This window comes from Mytilus californianus, unplaced genomic scaffold, assembly GCF_021869535.1.
Source record: "Mytilus californianus isolate M0D057914Y unplaced genomic scaffold, xbMytCali1.0.p SCAF_9, whole genome shotgun sequence".
Taxonomy (NCBI): domain Eukaryota; kingdom Metazoa; phylum Mollusca; class Bivalvia; order Mytilida; family Mytilidae; genus Mytilus; species Mytilus californianus.
This window is the reverse complement of record NW_026262745.1, coordinates 34,300,953-34,310,762: the sequence shown is the minus strand read 5'-3', so window position 1 is coordinate 34,310,762 and position 9,810 is coordinate 34,300,953.

The window sequence follows — 9,810 nt, the reverse complement described above, 5'->3', positions numbered from 1 at the left end:
TACTGATGTTTGAATTTATATTACGCTGTATATGAATATCCCATTATTTAATTTCAATGTCAACCCATGGTTACAGAGATCTTTATGAAGGCATACTGTCATTTTTATCTGTCAGTATAATAATGGCGGATGTAACTTCAGATTAAAAATGGCTACATGTCATTTGGTTATTTGTGTCGTTGGTTTGTTGTCTCATTGACGTAAACCAATCATCTCAATTTATTTCAGTTTGATCACTTTTATGTGAACATTCTTAAATAATCCATCGTCAGATTGCTGTGTGAATTAGAATTAAGTATCCTATAACATCTAAGGGGAGGGTTGATCATTCAAAAACATGTTTAACCCCGCATCATTCTACATGTGCCTGTCCCAAGTCAGGAGCCTGTTATTCAGTGGCGGTCGTTGATTGTTGTCTATTATATTTATTTTTTCGCTTATTTATTGGTTATAAGTCAGGCTGTTGGATTTTTTTCTCGTTTTAATTGTTCTACATTTTGTCATGTCGGGGTCTTTTATAGCTGAATGTACGATATAGGTTTTGTTCATTGTTGAAGGCCATACAGTGACATATAGTTGCTCAAATCCGGTTCATTTGGACTTTATAATACTAGTATGTGTCTCATTGACAATCATAAAAAAATCTTCTCATCTTATGCTAACCGACTCATTCAATTTATATGATTTTTAGCTTCTGTAGTTATTTAAGAACGTTGTATCCTTTTTTATTTTGCATGGAATCTTCATGTGATCGTTTTCTCAGGAACGGCACTCTGCTTGTAAGATCAATTGCTATCACATTGGCAGCATCGTCGTCATAAAAACACTTCACTCTGTGAAGTTCAAATATACTGTTAGAAAATATAGACGTTTTTTGTATTGCTCTTTTGTGTTTCAAACAACATCGTAGTATCAATATTAAAATTTACCGTAAACAATTGACTTTGATCTTTAAACTATGTAAAATATCATAACAAGCATAGCAAGCATTCACTGAACTTGAATTTAAAAAAAAAGTTGTTCAAAATCTTGACCCTAATTGACAGAAAGATTGTGATTACCGAGTAACCACGGCATAATAGAAACACTATCCAAGTTTTGAAACATATGTATAGCAAGCCGTTCTCCTCAAAAATATATGTTAGCCATGATTCGAAAAATGTACACACTAAGATTATATAAATTAAACCCCAAAACGGAGAATTCCAAATTACACACTGAGATTAAAACCTTCAAAATTATACATTGGTCATAGCAAATAAAACGCAATGAAATTAAAAACTTTAAGAAGAAAAATCCATCACTAAGATTTAAGAATTACACGCTGAAATGTGTTCGAACTTGAATATGTACCCCTAAGATTACCTACGGTTGAAAATTATTAGAGATAAATCTGGCAATAGATGACCTTTTGTACCCAGATGTCATCCACGATTCTTGTTATTTTAGTGTCCATTATGGGTAATACATCATACATACACGTAAGAATTTATGTAAATAAAAATACAATTCATAAAAAAAACTAACTAATTCTTTGAACAAGGCAATCCAAAATAAAAGAGGAAAATCCAGGAATGTCCTCCTTGCGGACTGAAATATGCAAAACTCATGAATTTGTCAAAACAAAGAGCACATACATCAACTGTTTGCCATTTTTGTAAACTGTTTTGATAACTTCGATGATTAGAAGAAATTTCTTCTCTGTAAGAAACAACAAAATTAGAAACTTGGGTAAAAATATGAGAATATTCCACGTCAGAAATTTCTTACCGAGACCGTTATTAGAAATACATAGAGAAGTCAGTTTAATGGAAGACATTTCTTTTATATGATATAAAATAAAATCATTGGGGCAGTTAGTTCATTGGAAGAAATTTCTTCTATCAAACGTTAAATGAATAACTTCGAGTTGCATTAGCTCGTTGGCAGAAATTACTTCTATCAGATTTAAACCTGAAATGAACTATTTGATCGAAGCCGTTAGTTCGTTGTAAGAAATTTCTTCTATCAAACATTCACCTAAAATAAACTTATAGCAGTTAGCAAGTGGAAATGTATGTCTTCTATCAAACCTTCAATGAAATATTTGAAGTATTTTTTTTCTATCAGACCTACATTTAGATCTAAAAATGAATAAAATGTATCTGATAGTTCGTTGGAAGAAATTTCTTCTATAACAGACATAGACATAAAATGAAATACATGCGACAGTTAGTAAGTTGGAAGAGATTTCTTCTATATCAGACCATCATTTAGATCTACATTCAGATACATGTATCTGTAACTTCGTTGAAAGAAATTTCTTCCATCAAACTAAGACGTAAAATGAAATACATGTATCTATAAGTTAGTTGGAAGAAATTTCTACAATCAGACCTATAATGGTTTACTTTTATAAATTTTGACCTGGATGGAGAGTTGTCTCATTGGCACTCATACCACATCTTCTTATGTCTATAGACCTGAAAAGAAATACTTGTAGCAGTTAGTAAGTTGGAAGAAATTTCTTCTATTAAACCAAAATTAAATTCCATGAATGTTTTCCAAAGTTATTAATGTCTAAAAAAAAGTTGATAAAAAATATAAACCCCAGAGTCTATCTAAATATTATCTGCCAAAAACAATTTATCATTGATTTATCAGAAAAATACCACCAACAAAGGTAGTCATTAATTTATCAGTAAAAAAACGAAAAGGGAGGATTCAAAATTTTTCTTTGGATGTTATTTGTCTATTATGAAGGAGCCTTCCCATAAGTTCTCATCAAATTTCATAAAGATTCACAAAGGGTAATTGAGGTTTAAAAACTTAAAACTTAGACGAAAGCTATATGTTAAGTTCAAAAAACAAATTTATCCATTTATCAATAAAATTTGGAAAAATTAAGAAAAAAAATATACTAGTATTCACATTTTTGCTGTAGATGCAGTCTCTCGCTAAAGGAAATGGTTCTGTCCAATTTTCATTCTGTAAAGTTTTGACAAAGTAATTTACGTCTTCAAAATTCTTTACTTCCCTTCCACCCTGATGGATAGTTGTCTCATAGGCAATCATACCACATCTCCTTATTTTTTAATATTGAAACACAGACTGAACCTAAAATGTTGACGGCAGCCGACGTCCGAATGTAAAATAAATGTTTTCCCGCCTTCGTGACTTTTGTTGCAGGTAAGATAAAAATGAATGTTTATTCAAATAAGCTGTTGATACCGAGATATGTCTCGCCTTTATGTAATTTGATAGAATATTACAAATGTTTAAATCAAAATGGCAATATTCAAACATGTAAATTATGCAAAACATTCAAAGTCAATGAACCATGAATGAAGCTGCAGGGCCAAATAATCTCCATAGAAAGGAGAAATACCAATGCTTATGAAACTTCATATCAAGTATACTATTGACATATCATAAGTAGTTCCTTTTAAACTAACCTAAACATTAACTTTAACATGTAACCCATGCAAAAAGTTTCAAAGTCGATGAACCATGACGTGGGGACAGGGCATATAATCTCCATGGAAATGAGACTTGCAAATGCCAGTACAACTGCATATCAAATATCACTGACCTTATCGTAAACTGATTTTATCACAAACTTTAACATGCAAACTGTGTAAAACATTCAAAGTCAATAGAACATGACTGAGAGGGACGGCAAAATAATCTCCATTGAATTGAGATGTGTCAATACTAATACATCTGCATACCAAAATAGCATTGACCTACCACTATTGCATGGTTCACCTTAAACTGACCTTTTCACGAAATACTACATGTAAACTTAGCAAATGTTTGAATCTAGTCAATAAACCATGACTGAGGAGGAAGGCCATATAATCTTTATGGAAAATATAAGTCGTAAGAATTAGAACTGAAGTAAAAGAGGTTACAAAAAAGATATACCTTAAATGCAAATTACAGCCAACAAGAAGGTCGTTAATGTCCCCACCGTCAGAATATGCACAATGATGTTGGTCCACACTTCGAACCGTTCTCTCTGATTTAAAGGTTCTATATAAGTAAAAATCGGGAAAATGTGCACAAAGAAGTCGTGCATGTTATTTATAAATCCATACATAGCAATAAAAAAAAGATACACCTTTTAGTAAGCTATGAACATGAATTATAAAGTAAGTGAGAATCTATAAAGCCATTTTTACGATATAAAAGTATATTTTTGTCTGGTACTTTGAGGCCTTGTTATATTCTTTAATAAACCGAACTACAGTTTAAATACATTCTTCAATTCCTCAGAAAGGACACAAACATTCTATTGCAGTCCCTGAAATTAAAAAAAGAAATACGAAAACTTACAAAAGCTGTCGGAAATTAATATGCATGCATCAAATTCCGTTTCCTATTTTTGTTTGAATATCTTTAAAGATCAACCAAAAGCATCAGAGATATGATATTTTTACCAGGATGAAAGGATTTAATGATATCGCAATATATAGATTGAAAATAAAATACTAAAAATTACAATTTAATAAAAGTTAACAATATCAGAAAAAAAACACTTTTAGAACTATGAATAATTATTGAATACACTAGTTATCTCAAGACTATTCAAATATTTCCTTATTCAAATACCATAGCATTTCATAGGATTAAAATAATGGTAAATAAATACTGACCAGACTAACTTTAGTATCATGTAAATTCTTTTGAATCCACAACAGTCCAAAATATCATATTGAGACACATAAACTGTCTTAGATTAGTAGTATGTGTAGTATAGTAAGTAATTATAATGTATATATGACCAGTGGTCTCAGTTAGATAGTAATTAGTTAACTTGTGATAATTATGGGCATTTCTATCAAGCTATCCATGTGTCCGTTGAACCAGTACAGTAATCTTAAGAATTAGAGCTAACACTAACTGGTTCATTTTACACACGAATGCTATATAACATGCTCATTTAGTGTGGTGTATGCTCTTATGGTCTTTCAAAGTTGTGTCGTATTCATTCTTGAGATAACTTCTGATGTGTGCTTCATGTACATCAAGCTCTCAATTTACGGCCATTTTGTATGATAAAATTTTAATAAGACGCACACCACATATTCCTGGCCCCCATTGCTTTCTTCGTTAAATTTTTTACTTTCAAAAATTTATGGGAACAGGGTCAATATACCGTTATTTACACATCAGATCGTACCGGAACTTTGGATACACTAAACCAGCTGGTACTTCATATCATTCTGAGAAACAGAAAGTGTATGCCCTCAATTTTAGAATTCGTTCATTTATTTGTTTGTATTATTCAAAATTATCAGTCAAACTGTGTTCTACAAAAATGTGTTCTACATAGTTTGATATTTACACCTATCCGAAGGAACTATTTTGTTTTAAATATGTACAATTTTCCAGTATGTTCTTTTTTACCGGGCCCGAGTTGGTGGTGTAACGTCTTAGATAGTCTACCCGAATTGTTTGCCCTATACATACGCTATTTCGTGCTAAATTATCTAACATACATCTCGATGTGCCCTGTGGTTGTCTAAATGTTTGTATTGTTTTTGCACTTGCACGCTTCAGTGTGATTGTCGGGCTAAATTATGACAGTACATGTTTGATTTTTTTGCCACATCATTTATTGATATCACTACATGGCTTTGTTATTCAATTCACAGTTGTGTCATGATCGTCAGTTTGCAAGGAGCTCCGCTTAAACCGGAGCCGTTTTTAAACTTGCAGTGAGTTGAGAGTTTTTTTGGCTCCTTGTTGAAAAACTCACTGTGACTGTGAGATGAAGAACAGAAATAAAAGCGCTGTTTCTTTGCTTTTTGTGTTATTTTGCTGATTTTGTGACATGGATGGATCCCCTATATCCTTTCTTTTCTATAATGTAGTTGAATTCAGGCCATTATAATATTTAATTATAGACATTATTTATCATTTAATAAACAAATTAAACATCTAAAGTTTTGGAGTTTAGTATGGCGTTCATTATCACTGAACTAGTATATATATTTGTTTAGGGGCCAGCTGAAGGACGCCTCCGGGTGCGGGAATTTATCGCTGCATTGAAGACCTGTTGGTGACCTTCTGCTGTTGTCTGTACTATGGTCGGGTTGTTGTCTCTTTGACACATTCCCCATTTCCATTCTCAATTTTATTATCTAAAAAAAAGCAGCGATTCCATATTAAACATACCTTTTTTACATTGTTGAGAGTTTTATTAATGAAAAAAGGTAATGTATATGTTAAAAGGGTACAGTGGACAACTTCTTCCTTTGGACTATGTGTATAAATAAGTACTTTCAACTTGTACGCTGATATTTGTGACATCAATCGGAACAATGCGTTTACAAAATATTGGATGTAAATATGTCAATTTTGTATGCACATGTGTTGTTTTGTTTTGTTACCACATCTATTTCAATTTTTAATTTGTTAAGAAATGTAATTTTATTCTTCTCTTGAATAACTATGATTAAAAGGAAATGTAAAGTATATACACTAATAAGACAGCGACCCAACACCGCAAATATTAAAAGAATTAAAGACACTTAGAGGTCAACATACAACCATAAAATTTGCTTTAAATTACGATTGCTTATATTTTCACAGGTATTTTGATACAAAAGTTCTATATGATGTGCTAAAATTTTGTATTGAGCACCAATCGACCCAAAACGAATTTAGATAAGATATTCAGGTTTATTTCCAAAATATATTTTTGTTCTGGTTGATAATATCTTTGTGATACATTTGTTCGGATAAATACTCAAAATTAGCCAAAATCTGTTAAAATTGCTGTTTTATGCTTCCTTCAGGTGTTTGTTCACCTTCTTATAAATGAGCTATAATATTATTAGAACCTACTAAAGATACACACATGAAGCTATTATACTGTGAATTTAGGTAAATGTTGAAAGAGTTTATTTTATAAATTTGACTTTTTGAAAATGGCTCTAGTGCGAAATAATGTCTTTTTGATGTAACATACATTTACAATGTGATAATGGTGGCAACGGAAATAAAAAACGGAAATTCACTTTATCCTTTCCTTCTTTAATGACAGGGGCGGACCCAGGATTTTTGAATGGGGCGTATTTAAATAAAACAGATTATCAACCGAAAACATTTTGGACGATTTTAAGCTAAATATTCATGTAAATAGTAAAAAAAAGTATTGTTTTAATATAATACCAGAAGTCCATTACTATGGAAAGCGTGCAACCTGCTATACGGTATAGGCGATCACGATGTCCCCGTACTTCCAACTGTGATTTAAACAGGATTTGAGCGAGATTCTATTAAGGGCATATGATACAGTTACAGGGGAGGTAATGACGTTGCTAGCGTAAAATGTTATTTTTCACGACGTCAAAATGTGACATATCGGGAAAAGATGCATTTTAGACAGATTTTTATCATTTACACCGATTTAACTTGAAAACAAGTTCATGGACCCTTCTTTTGGAAAATGACATTTGGCTTAATTATGCATGAAGATTATTTGTGCCAATTCTTATGAAAAAATCACCGTTGAAATTTTTTTAAATTCGATAAATATACAGCAAAAAATGCCGTTCTTTGACTAAAATCATGAAAATGTGACAAAAATGAATAATGTCGAAAGAATTGTTACATAAATTCAAAGCACACTTCTGTAGAGAAGATATTCCAGATGCTTTTACAAAAATCCGCTTGCGGTTATCTTTGAAACGAAAAAGTTAAGTATGTCTTTCCAAAGGATAGAAATGGCCAAGAAACCGTAATTTCCAGTAAATTTCTAAAATTTCGACCCCATTTATTTCTAAAAGTAGCACATGAAGGTATATTTTTTATTACACATTCGAATTGACTAGGTGCAAAATAGCTTGCATGCAAACTTTCGTAAAAAAATCACCGTAGGATCAAAACTGTATCGTATGCTCTTAAAAGTAACAAATACCTATGACCAATGCTTTGCAATGCTTTCTGGGTAGAGATAATGTATGCACAACACCATATAACTTAATTAGCACACAGTGGAAAATAATGTTTTACCATCGACGTGTCAATGAATGGCAGATCTTAGATACCATATCAAAATAGTGTCATGAGTTATGATGGTTTTAATATTAGATAATAAACAGATAACACTAAGTAATACATTATATATAAACTTTATGTAAGTATACTTCGTACTGAATATGAAAAGTCTTAGTTCAAAAACCTAGCTGCAGGACAATTTGATATAATTTGTTTAAGTACTAAATCAATCTCATGGATTGAGTAGGGTATAGAAATATAGTAATCCCCAGAAATGTCCAGGTCCAACAGTAAAACCCTTTCTTAAGCGTGGGATGTATAAATTAGCACCCACGTCGGGTCAAGTACCTCGCATTTACAGAATTTGAATATCACTTGCGACAACTCTTTGATGAAATATTTGACACTGAACGTAAAGCGGAATACAAAAATAAATCAATCAAAAACATAAACCTGCATAATATGCAGGTGTCTTCATGCTTGTGTTTATAGAAAGAGTTAAAAAAAAAAGGGCTTTAGGAACGTTGCAACGGTGACTTATATACATCTCATGCGAACGTAATGGCGTACAGACAGGAGTAAAGTTTGCCCCTAATTTAAAAAAAAATAAAAACAAGAGACTATTTAAATTTGAATTTGTTTTTAGGCCATCTGTAGTAACAAATGTTCGATTATTTTTTACAGAGGTATATTCCTGTAGAAGCAAAAAAGAACCCTGTCCTTCGCTTATACATCACGGTATGAAGCTCCCTTAATCTTGATGTCGTAAAAAAACGAGATATAATTCATCAACACAGCGTTCTTTTGAGGAAGCAATTATGACTATATTTTGACAAAAACAACTACGAGTATATCTTTTAAATAGACGATATATTCAAGTCACGGCGGATTTGATATAATTTTTAGAAGTTTCAAATAAGTGCCAATAAGAAATACACCGCAATACGTCGGCTCACTTTATTTTCAACAAACTGATAATTGATTAAAAACTCAAGGAGAATAATCATGAGCTATCTATTTAATGATAATATTTCTACCCATGATTCCATAGTTGGAAAACGAGACTTTTGAGGACCACTTATAGCGCTTTCAGTATGATCACACAGCTATATAGTACAGCTTGACACTTCCCCTAGTAATGGACCCCTGATAATAATTATGCTTCAACATATAGTAGGGGATTGATACTAAAGCTCATTAAAGTTATAGCCAAAATTGCCTGGAATACTATAGATGATCGCCTTGTCTCGTCGTATCATGCGAGTCTCAAATTCATGATTATTTTAAGTAACTTCCCTCTTAGAACAAAACGTTAAAAGAGTGGACCGCTGTGATTCCATTATTACGTTAAAGCGTTATTTGGGAATAAATTGCGGCAAAATCTGAATTTGGTATATTCCTTCTCAAAACAAGGTATTGCAATCTTATCATTTATTTCGACCACTACTGAAATTATTTCCTTTTTTTTTCTTGCCAAGTTAATATACTCTCAATCACTTCACATAGATAAAGTACTAAGAATATTACCCACTGAGTATCCTGTAGTTCTCAGTGAAATATCAAAGGCACGGCACTGGGTGTTGTGCTCTATGATGTACATGATATTCACCAACATCCATCAATGGTAATTATAATTTTACGCGTATATTATATTTTACACATGTATAGAAGCTTGAACACATTTAGAAAGTTCTTGATAACTATATTGAATTGCAGCAATGGCGTTTATTTGGTAAATTTTGTCATCCACCAATATATGTATTAGGCACCGGTTACTTTAGAATCTACACTGATCTCATTAAGCTACATATAGGACAGTTC